A 24,386-nucleotide genomic window follows, 5' to 3' on the forward strand; every position below is an offset into this window, starting at 1 on the left:
TGGTGGGCTACTGATCTAAGGAGAAAACTTCGAGATAAGTATAATTTAATCAAAACTAGTACGTGGTTATTCAGTAATTTTTAAATTATCCTTTGTGGCATTAGAATATCAATGACAAATTAGTCCAATTTTATAATTACTTATAGCAGCAAATAATTTAAGAAGAACAAATAAGGAAAGAACAATGAAATTCTATGCATTGCCCCATTCCTAAGTAAACGTAAAATTTTTGGAAAAAAAATATACTAAGTGAAGTGAGCCAAATCCAAGGAAATATAGACTCTATGATTTCCCTCATTGGGAATAAATAGTATATGTCTAGGATAGCTCTAGCAATGGATCACGATACCTCAATGACTATGTACCCATGATCATATAAAATGATGCCAAGTGAAAAGATGAAAATATTTATAACATGGAATGAAGATTTTTTAAAATACTTATGCATATAAATACATTCTTAATCATTGTTTTTCTTCACTAATTAGAGGGATTTCAGTAGGGCTACATTTTTAACTTTAGCCAGTAAATATTCTAGTCTTTCACGACTACTAAAATTAAATATATAAATGGCTTAACTATGTACAAGACTGGTAAGAAAAAAGCCTTTGAAAAGAGTAGCCAAGCATTGTGTATTTTAAATAATTAGTATTACATTTTAATTATACCTTATATATTTGTATAAATATTTTTGTTGTGAAATATATTTTTATTTTCCTCTAGCAATTAGACACGGAAACTGTTACTACTAAGTCACAAATTATGAACATGTATATATTTTCAATAACTATTCAAGTACAGAAATGGAGATACAAACTTGCCATTAATTTGAAGTAAATGTTTCTTTTGTTACTATTTCAGTTTCTCAGAAACAGTATTTGTGTGTATTTTAAATGATAATAACAAGACATTAACATGTATCACAGGATACAGAATGAACTAAATATAAAATAACTTAAATTAGACTACATATTATGATTACAAAATGCTAAATTTTGAGTGGTTCTGTCCTGTTTACTTGACCTTTTAAAAATAATCATTATTAAGATGAATCATTTTTTTCTTTTTCCATTGTCCAAGAACTTGTTAATATTGTAGACCCCCCAAAGGTTTTATGAAAACCTCTTAATTAACTTGGCAATGATACCAGCCTTTCCCATTCCAAAATTGAGCCTTCCTGAATTTAGTTTTTCTGAAAATAGAAATCATACAAATAGAAAGTCATGGTAATTATTCCTTTCTTGAATCATTGTCTCACATAAATGACAAGGGAAGAAGATTTCATTTTTTCATTGACTTTGTTAAGATGACAATTTGTTTCTACACTAAAAATTCTGATTGTGAAACATGATCAGTTACATTAACATGAGGCCTTGCTTTAAAGCTGCAGATCTATCAGAGTGAGCACATGTGAATGGGAACCTGTGGTCAGAGTGGTCCACCATGTGACATTGGCCTTATCAACAATGCTACTATTATGAGAATCACTCACCCAAACAAGTGTACGCTCATTCATACGCACCAGCACACATTGTGAATACTGAAGAATTATGGGTTGCCATCAGACTTACTTCAAAAGCTTCCTTCTTTCCTCTGTTGCCAAAATTCCTCAGAAGAATCTACACACCTAACTAAATATTGGTTGTGCCTGTAATCTATTTCTGCAGAATATGTTTTGCTATGGCTCTTAAAAATGTTTTATGCTATGCTTACATAATTGTACAATGGTGTTTCTATTTAACTTGTCAATTGATGAGTACTGAGCATCTTCACCAAGGTCACCCCTTTCATCCTTCTTCCCCTTCCCTTCCAACCCTACCCATGCTCTCAAATTACCTGCTTCCCTTTCCACACATGGACATTGAGTATTAATACTGCATTCTCCCGCCGTTCACCTCTCTGCTTATCTGTCCCCTCTCCTTAAGGTTCATCCTTCCACAGAGGAAATATTTCTCACTTTCTTGGTATTCATTATACAAAGTAGTTACATCTGAAAATCCTCCCTTGCATATACCTTCTTCTAAGTAGCAAATGTGCATCTCCTTCTGTGTATGTTCTCATATGTGTTTATATCTTAGGTCTAACTTCCACATATGACAGAAAGCGTGTGTTCATTTTAGATGGTTGACTCCAGACTGTGCCACCTCAAATGCACAGAAAGATACTCTAGATAAGTGAGAAATCCCAAGCAGGAAAAGCATCTCTTTTACCACATATTCCAAAATAATTATAAGAGACAATAACAAAAATGTCACAAGTTTATCTATATCGGTCTGTCAACCTGTCTATCTGTCAGTCAGTCTGTCTGTCTATCAATTGACCTAGCTATTTATTTATTTATTCAGTTATTATGGAGCCAGTACTGGGGCTTGCACTCAAGCCTGGGCACCATCTCTTAGCTTTCGTGCTCAAGGATGGCTCTATAGCACACATTATGATTTGTTTTGCTTTTTTCTTGTAATCGGATTAATTGGAAATAAGAGTTTCACTGACCTTTTCCTAATAAAGCTGGTTTCAAACCACAATCCTTAGCTTGTCAGCCTCCTGAGAAGTTAGCATGACAAGTGTGAACCATAAGCACCAGATCTAGGTCATAATGTATTTTTTCCTGTTTTGGCAGAAATAGGGTTTGAATCAAAGACTTCATATTTTCTAAGCAGGTGCTGTAATGTTTAAGCCAAGCTTCCAACTCTACATAGTACATTTTTTGTTTGTTTGTTTTAATTTTTCCCCAAAGATCCTTCCCTTTCTCTTCTCCCTTCCACACACATATAACTGAGGTAACAATGTAGCAACATCCAGCCTTTTCTCTTGAGATGAGGCCTCATGAGGATTTTGTTTGTGCTGAACTGGACACCTAATACTTCCAATGTTTGTTTCTGCGTATCCAGGATTACAGGTGTGGCCCATCATGCCAGTGCCCTGTGCTTTCCCTCTCCACTTCCCACTCCGTCTCCCTCTCCTTTTCCCTCTCATTCCCTCTCTCCTGCTTCTTTTATTTTAGTACCAAAATCAGGGGTTGAATACTGGGCCCTGTGCTGTCATTGAACTTTTTTTGCTTAGGCTGGTACTCTACCACTCAAACCATACCTCAGTCTGACTTTCTTGTGGATAAATTGGAGCTGTAATCTCTGAGACTTTTCCAGCCAGGATGAATTTGTACCACCATGCGCAGATAACAGCTCACACCTGTAACTACTGGTACGTGAACCCACATTCATATCCATAACAAAACATTTCTCACTTAACATAATATTTCTTCATTTAAATTCTTAATAGAAATAAGTAGAATATTTTACTCAAATTAATCTTCCCCAGTTTTCAAAATCTTCTCCTTTTTTACTTAAAAAATGTAACTAAATGGTTTCCCCTTAGGTTTAATGATTTTCACACACATTAGGCTTAAAATTTGTATTATAATCTATCACACATATGTGGTAATATGTATGATGGAAATATATGCTCTTCCTCTCCTTAATGTAATGACCTTCCTAAGCAATTTCATTGAAAATTATACTCACTGAGTTTTTGTTTATTTTATTAGAATAAGATCTGAAAAGTGAAGTTAATATGTAAATAATTGCAAATTTTAATACAGATCTTGATAACAGAATATACACAGAAATAACTCGCTGACATGAGATGGAACACACTCAGTGTAGAAGAAGCACACTGGTCATGCTGTGAAATCACCCTACCATAATTACATGTAAATTCTCTGTGTGTTCTCCTGAGCTAACAAGTCAGCACTTTCTCTGTCAAACTCCTTGCCAGTCCTGCTCTCTGCCAGAAGGGGCTACAGAGAGGTCAGGGGAGAGAGTATCCATGATATGAAGATGTGGGTCGTAATCATTAGCATGTTTACAAGTGATTCAAAACCATAAATTTGGCAGTGCATATAAAATAATAACAATAGCTAGTACCTGGTAACTCACATCCATAATCCAAGCTACTCTTGGGTTCTGAGGACTATGGTTCAAAGCTAGACCAGGCAGCCTATGAAACTCTTATCTCCAATTAACTACACACAGACACGCACACACACACACACACACACATACATACACATACACACACACGGCAGAATGAAGCTGTGGTTCAAACACATGATCAGCCCTCGGGTCTTGAGTTCAAGCCTCAGGACACACAAACACACAGACACAAACACAATAGCTATGATATTTGGGGGACAGTTAAGTTTCTTCAGGAATTGTGCTGTAAATGTAATATTTAAACACATTACAGTAATCACAGTAGTAGTATATTTTATAGCTCTGAATTTAAAACACCAACAAATACTCTTTGTAACATTTTTTGGTGGTGTGTAGATAACACTGCCACAATCTAGAATAATTATTATAACACAATGTCAATTAAGATCATTGAACTTCATGGTATCAAAATAATGTCAAAAGTTATGGACAAATCAGTAAACTTAGCAATCAAGATGAAATCACTAAATACATTTCAGGTGGTCATCTGAAGCATGCAAAGTACAGTGGATTACTCTGTCTGGACCCGAGAAGTCATTAGGAGACAGAGTAGTCCAAACTCAAGATGAGGAATGGTGGACTACAGCAAATGACTACTTTTGAGACTAGATCTGAGGATTCACACCTGTAATATTAGCACTGAGGAAAGATGAACAAGAAGGGTTGTGAGTTCAAAACCAACCTGGACTACATAGAGAAAACTTGCTTCAAAAATCAGAAACAACAAACAAACAAAGCAAAACCAGTTTGCAATGTAGCACCTGCCAAATCCACCAGAACCTTGAACAGGTGAATAAAATACAGGGACACACACACACACACACACACAAACACACACATCCATATATATGTATACATATATACATATACATACATACATATACACACATATATGTATGTATGTATGTATACACTCCATGTTAATCAAATACAGTAAGAGAGTTGAGACTAATTTTTCTAAAGTAGAATTCTACTCTCCTTTATGTGAATCAGGAGGAAAAGCTATGTAAGCCTACGTAAGCCAAAAGCATACAAAGCAAAATTGTAGAGAGATACACAAAAATCAAAGTCCTCCTCGGGAAATTTAAAGTATCCCAATAATTTGTTCATGGGGATTGAATATTAAAATAGGACTAATTCGGGCTGGGGATATGGCCTAACAGCAAGAGTGCTTGCCTCGTATACATGAGGCCCTGGGTTCAATTCCCCAGCACCACATATACAGAAAATGGCCAGAAGTGGCGCTGTGGCTCAAGTGGCAGAGTGCTAGCCTTGAGCAAAAAGAAGCCAGGGACAGTGCTCAGGCCCTGAGTCAAAGCCCCGTACAGGCCAAACACACACACACACACACACACACACACACACACACACACATAAAATAGGACTAAGTCTAATATACTGAATCAACTAAATTATCTTATTACCATGTATTAAGATTTATAAACATAAACACAGTATGTAGAAAACATTAAAATACATGCATGTGCTGCCTTTTCTATTTCACTTTTCAGGCATGAGTGACTAGTGGGCACAAGTGATAACAGCCATCATACCACCAAAATGAAGGGCAAATCAATGAGGACGTGCAAAGACAAGTTACAGACAAAGAAAAAGAATAAGAGTTCTGGTGGAAACTTACAACTTGGCTGGATGTCAAATATTTTCTGTTCCTTCTGCATCTTTCTGTACCAGGTATCTATTCAAGCTGAACAATCTAACCTCAGAATCAGTGGTTTCTGTAAGCAGGTATCTCAATGCAACTCAGCTAAGAACATCTCTCATGAGGCTGACATTGAGCAGACACCCAAGGCCTTGCATTCTGGTGATGGCTTGACTTCCTGAGTACCACTACAAGCCCTTTGATAGTGGCCATCACAACTCAGTTTCTCCCAGGCTTTTTTACATGGGATGCTAGCAGAAAATTCAGATAAGAGACATCAAAGTCATCTGAGAAGCTACTTACAAGAGTTCTTAAAAACCCTGCTTACAACTTCAGAAGCAACAAACCTGTAGTGATCACAAAAAACAAGTTATTGCACACTCACCTCAATTTATAAAGTTAATAAAGTCATTGGAGTATAATGTAATATAATATCTAATACACAGTATTATATATAGTATAATGTATTATGCTATAACATTTGTTATTTTATATTATACCTATAATAATGTGTTATATATTTGTATGTTACACAATGTGTTACATCTATAGTAACATGCTGTCTTATTCATATTATATATTGCATTATTTATGCTGTATATGTTAACATTTATAATACTATATTTATTAGTTTTCCTTCTCTTATATGTAGAAACTATGTGCTATATACTATACCTATAGTATATAATATAATATATAATGCTATCTTATTTATTACTTTATTTCCCTCCTGAACATTACGTGTAGAATTATGTCCATATTGAATGCTGTAAATACGAGATAAACTGTTTATATGCAATTTACCTGCTCTCTAATATTTCTCATTAAATCAATAAACTTCAATGACTTAGGTACACCTCTTAGTAAGGGATATTTTATTTTCTCTACCTTTAAGATATTATAAATAATTCCAGAAGAGACACCATTGCAAATGGTCTCTGCATACGTGAAAGAATACTTCTTGACCTGAGATTATTGAGATACAACTTGCATACACCCAAGGGCAACATTTTGAATAATGGCAGAATAGTTTTCCAAAAAGTTGTATTTATTTGAAAGCCACCCATAAAGTTATAGTTCTTATTTCAATGGCAGTTGGAATTATTGGCTTCAACAACATTTTCCACTTTGACGGATTTAAAAATCACATTTTATTCTGGTTTTAATTGGTGTTTGCCCAATCACTCCTGAGGTTCTGCATATTCTGCTCACTAATGGACATGAATTTTGGCATTCAGAATTCCTTCTCTGAGGCTTAGCTGTTTTTTATACTTTGTGTTTTCTAAATAGTTTATATTTTCTTTCTTATTTAAATTAGTGGGGACTGACCTTGGGATCATTATCCTCCCACTTCTGCTTCTTGCAGCCTTAGATCATATGTAGATGCGTGCAGTCTTCCAGTTGTCTTGATGATGGGGCTCTACTAAGTGGGATTACAGTTATGAGATATCGTCCTGTCCTACAGCTTAATTCTTTTTATAAACTACTTACTCAGAATACAGTTTATTTGTTTTGTTTTTGTTGCCAGTCCTGGGGCTTGGACTCAGGGCCTGAGCACTGTCCCTGGCTTCTTTTTGCTCAAGGCTAGCACTCTGCCACTTGAGCCACAGCACCACTTCTGGCCATTTTCTATATATGTGGTGCTGAGGAATCGAACCCAGGGCTTCAAGTATACAAGGCGAGCACTTTTACCACTAGGCCATATTCTCAGCCCCACAGAATATGGATGACAAGTATTTCCTTCCATTATACCATTTATTTTGTTTAACTTTAGGCATTTTACCTCATACAAAATAATCACATCTTTCTTTGTCAAATTAATTGCAGTATCTATTAAATTTTTATGTTTTTATATATCACATAAAATATTCAAACCTCAAGTCCATAAAATATAATGTTTTTAGTTTTCTATGTTAACTCAATTTTCCATTTTAATTTATTTCATTTTATCATAGTTTACTTTTGCCATTTTATATAAGCATTTCTAGTCATCTGGTAGGTGTAGAATTTTCAAATTCATCATATTCTATGTCTTCTCTAAACCAGAGGGGAAAAGTACTGTATTCACTGTAAATTTTTCTGTAACTTTTTCTCCTTAATTGTAATCAAAGTACCTTTAATAATGCAAGAGTCAGCGAAGTAGATACCTTGGTAAAGGATTAAGTGTTAAAGATTTAAACTGCTAAAGAACTCCAAGGAAACAAAGTTGAACTGTACCTGGTGGCTAATGTGGTAATAGCTAAAATAGTTTGGATTGAAATCATGTCAGAGCTCAAGATTTGGCTACACTCATCCCTGAAATCAAATCAAGTCATCTCCCAGGAGTAATGTATCTGGGGTAAATGCTGGTTTGGGAAGAACACAGAGTTAGAGGGCCTGCGGTGGGCTGGGTGGGTGGCAGGCAGTGTGTATGACATGGAGAGGTGTGTGATGACAACAAAGGCCAAATAGGAACCCACATCATGATCTTGGAGTGAAATCTACCCACACCCTCCACAATTTCCCCATACAGGAGTAAGTGTGTTGTTGTGCGTTGTGACACAATACTATTAGAGGGAAGATGCAATTCATTCTGTTGGCCAGGTATTCAAATGATCAATTGTGTGGCAGAGTCCTGTGACAAAGACAAAGAAGACTCTGAGGTGTAGAAAGCTAATATGCACAAAGATGCTGCAGCCCTTACTTGCTAGAGCACCTGCTGTTGAAGGAAAGAAACTACACAGAGACATTATTGAACTTTTGGATTTCAGGAATGCTACTATTTCAAATTCTGACAAGATTTACTTTACGGCAAGTTAGTTTTATTCAAGAAATGATGAGTTCACCTGTAGGGTGTCAGACACTTTATCCATGTGCAGAAAATAATTTAATGATAAGATTTTCAGAAGATAAATAATAATGTAAGTTCAGAATATAATATTCTATAATGCAAAATATGTAGTTGTTGAGACATGCCAATTCAAATCCTGATGCATATAACTAAATGTTTAAAACTATAAGTTATGATTAATACTATTCATCCTTTCTACTCTACTAAATGTTATTCCTAATAAGACTATCTGGAGAATCAAAATAATAATTGCTGTTACACTTATTTAATAGGCAAAGTGGTATTGTATTGCCCAACAGGGTGAAAATCTCACAACATAGCAAGAATGGAACACTATATTTGAACCATCTAATGTATTCTCATTTGAATTGTGCCAATATTTGAAAATGCAAAATATATTTACCTCAAATGAAGCATGATTAGATAAAGAAGATTAGCTTGCCTTGATTATAGGGTATTGATCAATACTCTGAGTAGATAAACAACCATTTGATGTAAGTTACTACCTATTTTTGCCTAGAAAATACAAATGAATTATCAGCAGGAAAACCAAATTGCTAGGCTACTTAAGTAATAAGACACAGCAGGCCATGGTATTGTTATAGTAAACACCCTAAAGTGAATTAATCTGATTTTAATGTGGTTTCTTTAAACAAACTAATTACAGTGTGCACAGATGATCAGTCATCATGGGTGGTCACACAGCTAGCCTTTCTGTTTTTATACACGTGAACACATGAAATTTCATATCCTTAAAGATGAGCATCATTAATTTACTCTTTCATAGTTTTCTCAGCTCAAAATGCGTCATATGCTACTAGAGTTTTATTTAATGTTTTCTTTAATGTATGTATTATTTTGCACTCATGTCAAAATACTTACACCAAGAAATGTACAAAGAACTCAAAATATATAAGCATACACTTGTAGTACATATGTGGTAACTATTTTTCTTTACAAAGACATCACACTGTAGACATATTTACTCACTAGAAGGCAGACAAGAGGGATTTCTGGATGTTAAAATTTTTAAATCTTCAAAGAGTCTATAATCTGATAAGGAGAAAATGTATTCAGAACAATAACTCAAACAGCAGTAAAAAAAAATGTCCTAACCTCCATAACAATAAAGGTGGAGATTCAGGAGAGGAACAAATAGTATTTGATAATATTTTAAATGGACCAGATAATATTTTCAATGAACTACAAAGATAAGCAAATATTCTTCAGTCAAAAATGAGAGCAGTTGCCAAGTTAGGAAGAATATTATGGTTAAAATAAATGCAACAGTTAACAGGCATCTGCTTTGTAAATTATGTTTTCTAAAATAAAATTGCAGAATTCTTATAAAATAATTCTATAAATAAGTGCATTCATGACTTCCAATGAATTATTTCAGAAATATTCAGTGAGCATTGACTATGTAGCATGTGCTGTTGAGTCCAAGATACTTGAGATGAAAGAGAGAAATCAAATATATAATCTATTTAGATTTTAAACTGCCAGGTTTTTCTGATGAGCTATGAAAATGTAAGTGAATAGAAAATGTTAATAATAACAGTACTCATGGCGAGACTTCACCAATTAACTGGAAGATGCTATCATTTACTGAGGATGGAAACCAAATTTGTAAGCTCCAAGATTCCTGTGATGCATCTCTGGTATAAAATGATGTCATAAATATATGTCTGAGTTGTATTATTTATTGGATTATTTTTATTTTTTACAGATTAGAAAGCTGTGGATGTGCTGTTTCTTTTTGCTTCTCAAGAACGAGAAGCAAGTTGACTGGTTCTTGGATTTTCTCTGCCTGACCATTGTCGAAAGCCACCCCTGTCCAGTATCTCTCATTTTTACCCATCATGAGAAGAGGGTCAAAGGATTCTAGATGCATTAGTCTCAAGCCAGCATGAATGAAGGCAGCAAATTTTGTTTGAAAAGGGATATGTGGGGAGTAGAGATTGAAAGGGACATAAGGAATGAATTTATTTATTTATTTATTTATTTATTTATTTATTTATTTATTTATTTATTTATTTATTTTGCCAGTCCTGGAGCTTGAACTCAGGGCCTGAGCACTGTCCCTAGTTTCTTTTGCTCAAGCCTAGAGCTCTACCACTTTAGCCACAGCTCCACTTCTGGCCTTTTCTGTTTATGTGGTGCTGAGTTATCAAACCCAGGGCTTTGTGGATGCTAGGCAAGCACTTTACTGCTAAACTACATCCCCAGCCCGACATAAGGAATTTTATATCCCTGTTTAAAGTATACTGGATATATATACATATACACATATGAAATTTTCACAATGAAACATCCTTGTACAATGAATGACTTCTAAACTCATAATGAAATGATCTCACACACACACACACACACACACACACACACACACACATCTTCTTAGTATGCATCAAGCCACATTAAATGATATTAGGTAACCTACTTGAAAATTCCTTTCAGACATTTAAACAGAGAGCCCTGGCTTCATTTCCTTACCTTTCCACAAGAAGGGATAGCCTCATCGACATAGCCCCACTTATTTCTTCAGTTATCAAATTAATTTGGCTACTTTCATACGTGAGGTGAATCTGGCAAACTTACACTGTGAATCAGCCTAGGGAAAGTTATCGTCCTGATTTACCCCTGGAAACGTTGCACTATTCAGCAATTACTAAATTAGAAACTTTAAATTAGTTAATACAGCAAAATACTCTACATTACACCTGTATTTATACCTCATCTTTCAAAAAGAGTAAACAATTTAAATATACTTCAGTGCACAATGTTGGACTATTAAATATTTACTTGCTAAAGGAATCAAATCCATCTGTGTAGTGAGCAAATTACTATAAAGTCCTCCATAGCCGCTCACTAGGATTCACGGTTGCAAACATGGATATGCCTGTTTTTCATGTGGAGTTGATTACTGTCCTGGGTTATGACACTGTCATCAAGTCCACTTCTCCCTACCCATTGTGTTTCACCTTTGCACACACCTCCAGGCACGCCCCCACCAACGTTAGAATATAACCAACAAACACAAGGAAATCCATAACTCAGACTTCACTAAAGATTCCCGCTTAGTGAGATTTTATTATTCTGATAAAGACTATCCAATATACTCTTTGGAATCACCTTTTCTTATGGGTAATAATATCCCCATAACAGTATGTCAAATTAATTCCATAATTTTTCCATTTTATGAAACATTTTGGAATCACTTCTAATAACTGTAGAAAGCCATAAATGAGTAGTTTGCTAAGAAGTGACATAACCTATTGAGTGTGCTAGAAAAATTCTTGAGTCCATATTGTGAAAGAATGTGGATGTGGATAAATGTGCAATGGGAGACTTGTCAAGGCCTGAAGAGGAGCAATGCTGTTATTTGAACGGATAACATGACATTGAAGTATAAGTTCTAAAAGTACAGTTAGGAGGCAAAATGGTCATAAATCAAAACACCCAAGAGTGAAAAGACTGCATGAGAGACGCATGGACAAAGCAGGTTTCTGGATTTGTCAGGATTGAATGTACAGTTTATGAAAGCCTGAGACAAATGAGAGACTTTTCGGTTCTCCTCAGGCTGATCCTGAGCCAACTCTGCTCAGGTACCAAAGATGGTACTTGGGAATGTGATGCTCAATGAAGAGGGCATCTTTGGTTTTCTTTTGAGGGAATTGTCCTTGTTCATGGAAACTGAGTCACGAGAAGGCATTTACTCTTGAACAAGAACAACATGAAAGGCAAGAAAAAGATTGCACAGTGTCCAGTGAAGGTGAGTGTGTATGTAAGAGTTTTGCTGGGATTATTTCTGAAAGGAAGAATAAAATAATGGCTAGTAGAGGTTGCTGAGAGACCTGGAGAAGTGAGAATGGGGAATCACTCTCCTCTGTCTTCCAAAATATACAAAGTTATACTTAAATAAAAGACACAAGTTGTGATGTTCTCTGCACAGGATGCCAACTACAGATAATGTACTGTCTATTTCAAAAAACAAAATCCTGGAAGGGATTTTGAAAGTTTCACTACCAAGAAGTGATTTCTTCTTGAAGAGACAGATAGGAGTTCTGTGATTTGAATATTACATTACTCAGACATGCAATTAAGTCTCACATTATCTCATTAAAACACTTTAAAAGATACAGCATCACAGTCTGTATTCAGGACTTTGTGTTTGCAAGGCAAGCACTCCACCACTTAAATCAGCCCTCTCTCCCGTTTGGTTTTAGATTGGTTTCCATAGAGGGCATTAGGATATGGGCTCAGGGGTCCATCAGATCACAATTCTCCTACCTATGCCTTCTGCCTGGATGTCATTACAGAAATGTACACCACAACTGGCTTGTTTGTTGAGATGTGGTCTCATCAAATGTTTTGCATGGTAATTGTTCTCAAAACACAATCCTTCTGATATCTAACTCCCAAATAACTAAGAGTACATGCATAGGACACCATAGAAAGTCAATGTTTAGTGTGTTTATAAATGATGGAGATATGTGTAGTATACACACATCATTTATTTTTTTTTCCCACAAACAAAAGTAATCCAGTTAAATGCAGGCTTTACCATGCTGGGCTACGGCAATTCATGAATATAATTCTGGCTACTCAGAAAGTTGAGATCCAGAGAACTGAGTTTCAAAACCAGCCTTGGCAGAGAAGAAACTCCTCCAGTTAACTGAAAGCTCAACAAGAGGCATGCTTGGAGTGGCATAGTACCAGCCAAACAAGTCAAAGTCCCTAAGTTCAAGTCCCAGCACTGGGCCAAGATAGACAGACAGACAGACAGACAGACAGACAGACAGACAGACAGATAGATGAAAGATACTTAAATAGATACATAGATACATAAATGATAGATGGAGAGAGATAGAATTAGTGAAATCATCACTAATGTATTGAACTGTCATAAAACTTTTATGACTATTTATTAGCAAGTATCTTCATAATTACTATTTGGGTCTACTCTGTCTCTTTCATGGTTTTGCTTTTACTTTCTATCCTCCCCTTTTCTTGACAACTTTACCTGGATCTTAAAATGGCTAATATTTTCCCAGAAGACATCTCATTTCCTCAAGATGATTTTAACATATATTTCCATACTGTGCAAAATAATTGCTAATGCTTTTCCAGTAATTTCCAATTTGTATTTTCTTTCTCATTAAAAGTATAGTATGGCTTTGCTTTTTTTAATTCATAAAAGTTAACAGGATAATATGTCATTATCAATCAACTTTTGGTTTCCTTTATCATTTTGACTTCTGTTTTGTTTTGGTGTATTGAAGCAAGTCTTTACTATTTATTAGTACTTCTAGCTTTCCTGTGGTTTGCTTTTTGGTCACTAATTTGTGAGTTTATACATTGTATTCAACTGAGGTTTTCTTTTTTGAAAATAGGTACCACATACAATTATATAATTACTTATAAACTTTCATTGTATCTGTAGACTTTGATAATAAATTTTTTATTATAAAAGAGCATATGCCCCACAAACATAATAAGTCAAACACTGTATTCATTGGATGATACAAAAAGAAAAGAGCTAATTGTACTACCAGAGCACCAATTTGAAAGGAAGTAAGTAAGAAAATAGATAAATAACAATGGTGAATTGTGGAGTGAACCATGATTAAAAAAAAAAAAAGCGGGGGTCAGGGGGCCATGGAGATCACAGAATGAAATGGGCCTTGATAAGGAATCTGTAAAGTGACAGGGTAGAAGCCAAGAGGAAAGGTGAAGAGTGAATATCAAAGACAAAAGCATAATTAAATGGTTTTGAGAGGGCTAGAGAATTGAACATGAAAAAGGGCAGACGATCGCTGTGAATGGTTCCTTAGGATGAGAAGGAAGTCAATTTCACTTGTATGCTAGAAGGTCTGCCTTAGGAGTAGTAAAATCTATTTCTTAGATATTTCGGGTGGGAGCAAAGAGCAAATTGGGTGAAATGAAGGGTCCTTGTTCAAAGGATATAATTGAACTGGAAGAGAGAGTTGGCCTCTGAATGCACACTACCTCTGAGTGCCTTCTGTAGTGGTCACCTCTGGGATCCAGGTAGAGTGGGTGAAGATGGTGAAGTGCCCTTCAGGAGTATGTAAGGGATCAATAAGGAAACAGCATCTCCTGGCCACACTGAAGATAGGGCCAAGGTTAGGTGACATGGGTTTATGACGGAGGACATTTGCACAGTTGACCAGTGTTCTATTAGGACCCTGAATATTAGTGACTCTGTAATTTAACCTGGATTTCTGTGAGTACACTGAGTCAAACAGTATGAACAGTATGAAAATTACCAAAAGTGTGTGTGTCAGGACAACTGTTTACCCTCCATATGCACACCTTCTTATATTCTCTAATGATAAAATTGATGAATCTGTTATAATTGTTAAACCTGTGCTTCTCTTATGTTGACAGATAATTCTCCATGAATTCCTACTGTTACTATAAATCCAGAATTTGTGGACCTGCTCTACAGTATCTTTGCTAGAATATGTGTCTTTATAAGAGCAAAGAGCAAATCTCACTCTGCAGCACCTGATGTTAGGTTTTCCCAAAGTACAGTGATTCTCTTGAGTGATTTAAAGATGAATTTCTCCTGAATTATTTCAGGTTCCTAAACAGAGACTTCTAGTCTTCATCATGAGGCATTTGCTTACATTCCAGGTGATAAAATAGATGTCTCTCTCAGCAGGGGAAGATGGACAGGCTTGCTCACTGGCCCCTTTTAAAACTCAGAGTGCATTACACACAAAATTCCCATTGAGCAAATTCAACTCAGTGCTTAGAGATGGCTCTGCCCCCAGCATACTCTCCTGCACAAGATGGGGCAATGGAGACCTGACTCAAGGCATTGCCTTGCTAATCCTTTTATTTAGAGTCAGAAACCTTGATTATTTCTCACATGTCTTTCTATCAGAGTGAAACTAAAATTAAGACAGCTATACAGATTTAAGAATGCTATTCTTTACTTCTTGGTGTGATGGGAAAGCAGTAAAGTATTGGTGAGGTTAAAGACCATTTTACACCTTAATTATTTTTTATTGTATTTTTAAAATGTAAGTTATTCTTCTACATGTTTTTCCTTGCATCTTTAAAGTGGTGTTTTGATTTTTTATTACAGCAGAACTAATACACTAAAGAATTGCCTCTGCTTTATTTTCTCTATTGCTTTTTAATTATATTGATTTGTTTTACTCATTTTTTTCAGTTTGTAGCAAAACTTTCATTTTTCTTTTGTATTTCTTCTCTTTAAATTTATGTTTAGAAAATATCTTCGCTGTGTGAAAAACTTCCTTGCTCTCCTATTCTGAACATCAATAATCTCAAACAGATGAGAGGAGCTTATTTCTAGTGATTTTTTATGAAATGTTAACCTTTAACAACGTTAAAGTGTATCTTAATATATGCATACAATTAGAAGTTAATTAAAACTAAGCAAATACACTTTAATGGACACTATTGGATGAATAATACCTCACCTAATTAGTTCCTGAGGTTTTGAACAGATATATTGTTTTCTATCTTAGTGTGTTAAAATACTTGAAATTAAAAGCATTTCTAAACTAGCTCATCAGACATAGTAAAAGTAAGATTGTAATTTAACATGGAATTCAAAGAAAATGTGATAGTAGAAAATACATCTCTAATTTTTTGTTTAGCAATTTTTTTTTAAAGAAATCCTCATTCTGGCCTTCCATGATGCTAATAAAGGGGATGGTCTTTCTCTTTGATATATAAAGGTTCATCTTGTGCTTCAGTAGAATGTAGTAATTAGAGAAAGCTGATTCTGTTCAGGAAGAACTGAGGAGAATTTATAGCCTTTATAATTCCCATGAAGGAGATCTATTGGGCTAGAATGGTTTTACCATTGATGGAGTATTTTGCCAGAAGGTTTTAAAGGGAAGAACATCTAATCAAACCACATTTTAAAGTTTTTTCCTCTAGAAATTGCAGGAATAAAAGCATAGAAATAGCACAAAAATATGTAGCTGAAAGGATTTTTCAGAAAGAAAAGCATAAAGCAGGCATTCACTCCAGATATAGCACCACCATTATCGATGACCCCTTGAACTCATCATTCTCTGTAGAAGATGGCCATTAAGCAGATGCCTAACATGATCATGGGTTTGATTACTTGGATCCAAAGTTTTCATAAATGGAAGTGCTCAGTACAATTTTCCCCTGTGCCTTGTTTCTTCCATTTCTGCATTTAGGAATGACAGATTTCCTGGTTATATGGCCAGGCTTCTCCCTGTATTGTTCATCGTGTAGGTTGCACAATTCCTTGCTATAGTCACTGCCATGTGTTTTATAAGATAGCAAAATTCCTGAGTGGTTTTCTAACATCAGTGTTCTAATTTATTCTCCCATGAGAAATGGGTGGCAACTCTGCAGCTCGGTGTGCAAGCTCTGCCATTGTAACACTTCTGAGGGGAGGGGTAGGAAGTGATTTATCAATTTGCTTTTACATTTTCTATCAAGTAGCTAAATGTAATGCTTTCTTTCTATATTGAATGAGCTTTCGGATGTTTTCTTTGGTAAAGTACACACTCACGATCTATGCAGATGTTTTGAGTGACTTGGCAAACTATTACTTACAAATTAGTAGAAAACATCTGTATATTTTGGATGTCAATACCTTGTGGAATATGAATATGACGGGTAACTTTTCATAATGTGTGTGCCTTGCCATTTCCCTTTCTAAACAGAGCTTTGGGGATAAACAAATGTGTTTAAGGTAATTTAATTTATAATTTCTTTCCATTGTAATGTTTCTGAGAGCCACCTGAGAGTTTTTGTTTGTCATATTGTCATGTGTTGTATTCTTCAGGTATTTTTCATCTTTGTTACCACTTGGGTGGTGAGGGTGTTCTATTTCATTTTACTTTTCAGTGGTTTGGAGAAGTGGAGTGAGGAGCATTGAGTCTTTGGAACTCGGTCTTCCTGTTCTCTCAGTGGGGACCAAGGTCACTATCCCAAATGTTTCAGTCCTAAACTTGGTGTCATATTTGAAGAGTTTTAGTTCCTGTACTGGGGAGCTCATCCAGTCAGTGAAGTAGCTCCTGTTGGCATGGCCAGTATTGGTTGGAGCTAGGGTATCTTTTATTTACTCTTACTACAATATACTAATTGTTTTAATAGATTTCACTGTGATATGCCTTTATACCTATGTACAATGTGCCTTGGTCAAATTCATCCCTTTTGTTGCTTTTCCCCATCCTAATTCTTTATCCCTTTTGAAAATAAAGAAAAGTAGGATTCTTTACTCAATTTTCACCCATGCATATACATTACTTTAGATGTATTGTCAATCCAATTTAAGAATACTCTCCTTAAGTATTTCAATCAGAAACTTTTCTATCAGCAATTTTGCTTTTGCTTGCTGGAAACCCCAGGTCACGCAAAACATAAGCAAAAGGGGGAAAAAGCAAGCTGTTTTGGTAGTTTGTCTACAATGCAAAATAAAACCTGTCTCAAAGGAACACAGCATTTGCGAACTCAACAGTAATTCATTTTGTGGGTCTCCTGTTTCAAATTACTAGCCAATAATTATTACATCACCAACATTTAGGACATGGGTTCATGATGTCCCTTTTCCACAGAGAACTTACTGAGGGTGATTCCTTGCCCCTCTCAGGGCTGGTTCCACATCAGTTTTTCTCATTAGGAAATTCAGATTCGATTTTCGATTAACTGGGGAATACCATGCCTGAATCTCTTCTTTACTCTGGACAAAGGTGTCTGTTACGAGTTTAGGCAAAATGATAATGCAAGAAAAATTGCCTTATATTATCCTGGAAGATATGCTAGTCCCCTCCCCAAGGAAAACCAACTTATCAGCTGATAATTTCCATTAACAAAAAAGGGAGAAAATTTTCATGCAAGTAGATTAAAAAAAAAAAAGACATTCTACTTCTTGGTAATTTCAATGGCTATGTACTCTGCTGCTAATCATGCTGCCTTTCTGTTATTTGTTTTTCAAAGTACCAATGAAGGTGCATTAACAGGAAGTCAACCATGACACAGATTGGACTTTTGTATTACTCACTTCCTGTCTCTGTCTGAAATTGAACTGCACAGTTTTTCTGCTTAGTGAGTCCACTTTACTTCGTCTCTGCATGTAAGACCTGTTTAGAAACAATGTGCCATTAAACACGTTTAATCAGACAGCCTCATTCTGGAAATCCCAGATGGAAACAAGTCCCTGAGGAACAGTTTTATGATTGTATAAATAGATGACTCACTCTGATACCTCCACTAGGGATATCTCAGTCCTTGAATCTGTTCCCAGAAGCCTCTTAGTAAAAGGAAGCTGCTATCTAGAAGCAAAAGAAGCTGAAGCAAACAAGTTCTCCATCAATTAGTGTCCTTTCTGAACTGAAATTAATTAAAAAAAACAACAAACTCACTATTAATAGCGTAATAGGAAAAAACAAAATAGGATGCATTAACTATTTTATAAACTTTCTCATCTATCATCATATAGAAGATTCACAGAGTTCTGGCAAGTTTATATTTCCTACTTCCTTTAGTTCCCACCCAGAATATTTTCCACCCTTCCTCAATCCCAAAGACAGCTGTCAACAGCTGCTATTGTACGTTTGGCATTAGTTTTCCTACGTTTTCTTAGGGAAATAAATATTGTATATGATAGTAAAACTCTACTAGTTTAAAGATGGATCCCTTAAACGTGTTGTTTTCAGATCCTCACTTGGGATTGTCTTCTATTCTCTTCAAATTGCAAGTCTTAAAGCATTGATTCTTTCCAGTTGCTGACTAAGCTTTTAAGAACAAATTCCAATTTTGCCTGATACCAGTGCATTTTTCTCGCCCATGACAACATACAAAATAATAACTCTTGTTCTCTCAAAAATCGAAAGTTATTTATAATTTTCTCCGGACCAACTGTTAGAAAAAAACCTTGGAGAAGTTCTTGGTCCCAGAGGATCCTGTTGATGGGATTTCTAATGTTTGCAAGGTAAGTACAATCTATAGACCATCTGAAGGAAGTTGAAAAATCCTAACCTTTAGCTCAGAAATGTTCACAAGAGATTGTTGTCAGTTTCATTAAGAATTTCTTTTAAAATCGCTTTCCATAAAAATTTATTTTTATTTGGCCTAAGCATGGGGGATTCCAACTCAACAAGACAATGCTTATATTAAACACATGGTTTATTGTAACTTCTCACATAACCCCAAAGCAAAACAGTTTTACAGTTCACTTTGTGCTACGGCGACCTGTATTCAGGCCTTGGACAAAGCACAGTGCCATGTCCTGAGTTGGGAAACTAAACAGAGACCCACAGTGAAAGGGATGATATAATTTATTCCACCGACAAGCCTCTGGAGAGATCAAAACAGTTCCCCTTGCCCTGAAACATGGCTACATTGTCTCTCCCAAATGTTTCACTTTTCTCTATCACTTATCCCCCCAAATCTATGTATGGGCTTGTTCCCTTGCATGGTAATACTGCACCATTGTGTAAACTTTTAAGTGTTAAGTCCTAAAGGGAAATGGTTCATTGTGGATGTGTGCTCTTAATGAATATTGAGAGGCCGGGGCTCCTTCCTCCTCCACCGTTTTTCTTCACATGCAGTGGGGTGATTTCTTTGGCCTCTGTAATTGCTCCCACCACAGGCCCCAAACAATGTGACCAACCAGACATAAGGTGTCTCTGAATTTAGGAGCCCAAGTAAACCACCTCTCTTTATTAGTTCGTTGCCTCAGGTATTTTGATACAGTGACAAAATACTAACACATACCCACCGTGTAAAAGAAGCTTTAAAAAGCCATCTGAAATAAACCATAATTGGAAAAACATGTTGGGTGGATGTCATTTGTAGAACACTCACTTTTAAGCAGTCTGTCAGGAAGTGCGTGGTACAGGGGTGAACACCTTTACACTTCCAAATATGTATAGAATGGGTCGAATGTACTCGAGCTCATCAATGATAATTATATCTATATTTTCTTACTATTGTCTGTATGGTTTTTGCTGATTGGCTGGTGGTTTCTTCAAGCCTCCCTTTCCCCTATGGTGAAAACTCATCTATTCATCCTAGACACAGGAGAGTCCATTTTTATTAAACTGCTAACTAAAACCCTTGTAGAGGATTTGTTGCTTAAAAGCTTCACTTTCACAGTTCCCCAGAAAATGGAAATGAATGAATTCATTATAAAATTTACAAAATAAGCCGAGTGCTGGTGACTCACGCCTGTAATCCTAACTACCCAGGTGATTAAGATCTGAGGATCATGCTTCAAAGCCAGCCCAGGCAGGAAAGTCTGTGAGATTCTTATCTCCAATTAAGCACCAGAAAACTGAAAGTGAAGATGTGGATCAAGCACTAGCTTTGAGCACAAGAGCTCAGGGACGGCACCCAGGTCCCGAGTTCAAGGCCCACTACCAAAAAAAAAAATCAATTTGCAAATGTATGTGTAGTGCTCCAGTAATTAAAGCCAAAGATTCTTCCCTAAGTTTCCATGACCTTCTTCTAGTTCTGCAACAATGGAATCCACCAGACTGTTTTCATACAAACTTTACCCTTGTTATGATGCTAGATTGTAATAGCCACCTAATAGTAGAGACACATTTGTTTAGATTGAATGTAAGCTTATTATTAACAAGGTCAATTCTTCTTTCCAAAAATAAAGTGTGAGAACTCTTGCATATATTATTTTCAGTAAAGAAATCCAGTTCTGAAGAAATGACTTCGGTTTAAGAATTTTGTTGAGGATTTTAGTAACCATAGTCACAGAGATTTTTGTGTAATTTTCCTTTTCTGAAATACTTTTACAGTTTTGGGTTCAAAGTGAAAGGTGAATCAGTCGGTTAAATTGGGACACTTTCTCATTTTCTTTAATCTGAAAGGGCCTGAACAGATCTAGTGTTTGTTCTTTCTCAAAGAACAATTTAAGCTTAACTAGTTTCAATCAATATATGATTTATTTTAACTGAATCGATACCTAAAATTTGTTTCATTGTAGTTCAAATGTAATTACATTTGCTGGAAATATTTTCTTCTGTGTCCAACTAATCTGGAGATAGAACTTGGGCGGCCTGTTTGTTGTCTTGGCATAAACTGAGTTAGACTCTCATTTGATGACTAGCTTGTCAATCACTCAAGTTATATAGGATGTGTAATGGGGAGATCACAGTCCAGGCTTTCTTGGACTGTGCCAAAATCCTATCTGAAAAGCAGTTCAAGTCAACGGGCTGAGTGTGCCCCTTGAGCAGTAGTTTCTGGGTTTAAATCTCATTATATTTCTAGCTTTATTCTTTTATACATATTCATCAAGCTAACAGATCACCTATCATGTGTATATCCAGAGTTCTGGGGGGTTCAAAATACCTATGCAGCCACTCAGCCGAATGTAGAAAACAAAGAGACGAGCAGTGGTGAAGGTCAGAGAAAAACAATTTATTATACAGCACAGGAAATGGTGAGGAAAGGAAACATAAGCTTAGCCCATTTGGTGGTGATAGATAAATGAGCTTTAGGTATAAAGAGAGTAGGTACTGAGAGAGGAGTAGGGAAGTCTCAGTTGTTAAACTGTCCTAGGCAAAGGGTGGCCTGACTAGTCATTATCTAGGTTCTGGTTCTGAGAATGTCTTCAGAAATGTTATGGCTGTCTTCATTTGAGGGAGAGTTCTGATGGATACTTACTTCCTGCTTCTGGCTCATGCTCATCATTAAGGATTATTGTCCTCATTTTGGCATTGATCTGTCCTGTAAGGCTTAGCAGTTCCTTCGGTGTCATAGACATGTTATAGGCTACTCATTTTCTTTCTGGAACCCAAGATAACTGCAGGGGAGAGATACTCAGAATAATAAAGACAGATATCAAACAGAATCCCAGATACCAAGCTCTTGTCCAGTTTCTAATAAACTTGTGGTTCCAAGTAAGGAGAAATTAGTTCTTAGCAAAAGCAGTTTCTCAGTAGCTGTTACACACATAGTTAAAGTGCATTCCATATCTTATCACCATTGGGCAAAATGATGCTTAAATTGAAACGACAGAGTTCACCCCAGTTTATTTATACATACATATGGTTGAATTTGGAATATGTATTAATGGAAGATATCTTCTGTTATAGTTCATATTGATTTTTGTTTCAACCCAATTCCATTTAATTCTATTCTTGCTAAATGTGCAATAATTATTTGAATGTAACATATGTCACATACCTGCAATCCCAGTACCCAAAAAACAAAAACAAGCGGGAATTCCAAGGCAGTCTGTACTACATTATAAGAACAGATCTGCCAAGAAATAAACGAAGAAACAAAAATATATGCATATGACTACACCATAATCAAATCTCTAAAACATAACATTAAAAGTATCGGTATTTAGAAAACCATATTACTTTTGAAATTACACTGACCAGCACTACAACAAATATAATCACTTTGTCCTCAAAACAGCATAGTCAGAATCAGTGATGTGAATCAGATACTTTTATATTTATTTTTATCATTTATACATGACATTGTGATATTTGCCATCAGATTTTTTTTCTGACCTCAATATATTATTAACATTGTTGTATTTCTCACTTTGACTACCAAATGCTCTTATTTTATGCATATTTGTGATTCATGAATTTCATCTCACCATCAGCCTTTCGTGTGGACTGGATATGGACCCTGGTCTTTTACTTCTGTTTATAGTTGCAGAAGTCGCATCATCATACCTGCTTCAAATTTTTCCTTTTTTTGATTTGTTTCCTTCAAAATTTCTTTTACCATTTCTTCCAGTGAGTTTTTAAGCTCTCATTTTGTTCGTTTATTCAGTAATACTACGCATCTTAACCTCAATATAATCTGTGAATAGAAGGATCTACCAGATCAGCTGGACGCCAGTGATTCACCCCTGTAATCCTAGCTACTCATCAGGCTTAGACATAAGAATCACAATTTGAAGACAGCCCAGGCAGAAAAGTCTGTGAGAGTCTTATCTCCAATACTCCAATACTCAGAAAAAGCTTGAAGTGGTGCTGTGAGTCAAATGATAAAGCACTAGCCATAAGCACAGAGATGCTCAGGAACAGAGACGAGGCTCGAGTTCAAGCCCCAGGACTGGCAAAAAACTAAACTAAAATAAATAATCTACCATATCACAAATAATTGAAGCTTGTAGATTTTTTATGATTTTATTGATGGTAAAAAATGTAATAGAACAATCGGAACACTCCAAAAATTAGATCTTTGGCTTAAACAGCCTGTTGAGGACAGTACACCAATAAAGAAAAAGAGCATTTTAGAAAAAAATTCCATGAATGTATATCAAGTCCATAATGTATGATAAAATAATCAGGTTGTATGAAACTTAATAATTTACTTAATTCTAATCTGATTATGTATTTTTCTTCCTTATTTTTAGAAATCTTATTGCCATGATATAATTGCACTCTTGGAGATACCTTAAATCTTTCCATAGGTCAGAAACTAGGAAATGTTGGACATGAATCAAGATTAGCATACCCTTTCCCTGTAAAAGAACTGAGGCCCAGAAGCTTCTTGTGGATATCTTCAAGTTACCCCAAGAGCAAACCTCTGTCATTTATCTTCAATGCCTACAAACAATTCCAGGTTTGGAAGAAAATATCTTGATTTCTTTGAGATTTTAATCCACAGTGATTTAAAAAGATGACTTGGAGCTTAATTCCTAAAACCTCTGTATAGTTTTGAGTGACTTGAGGATCTGATGTATAGGGACTTAAAAGAAATTCAAAGCTGGCAGCTCTCCTACAACCCGTGCAAATGCTATCTCATGATTTAGAAAAAGAAAAGTTAAAAAAAAAAAGTTCTTTGTTTTTCAGAAAAAAAAGACATGCTTGGAAATAAAAAAAAATACACTAATATATTCAGAAAATGTTAAGCTAGAGAAGGTAAAATAAAT

The sequence above is a fragment of the Perognathus longimembris genome, chromosome 5 (assembly GCF_023159225.1).
Source record: "Perognathus longimembris pacificus isolate PPM17 chromosome 5, ASM2315922v1, whole genome shotgun sequence".
In the NCBI taxonomy this organism is placed as follows: Eukaryota; Metazoa; Chordata; class Mammalia; order Rodentia; family Heteromyidae; genus Perognathus; species Perognathus longimembris.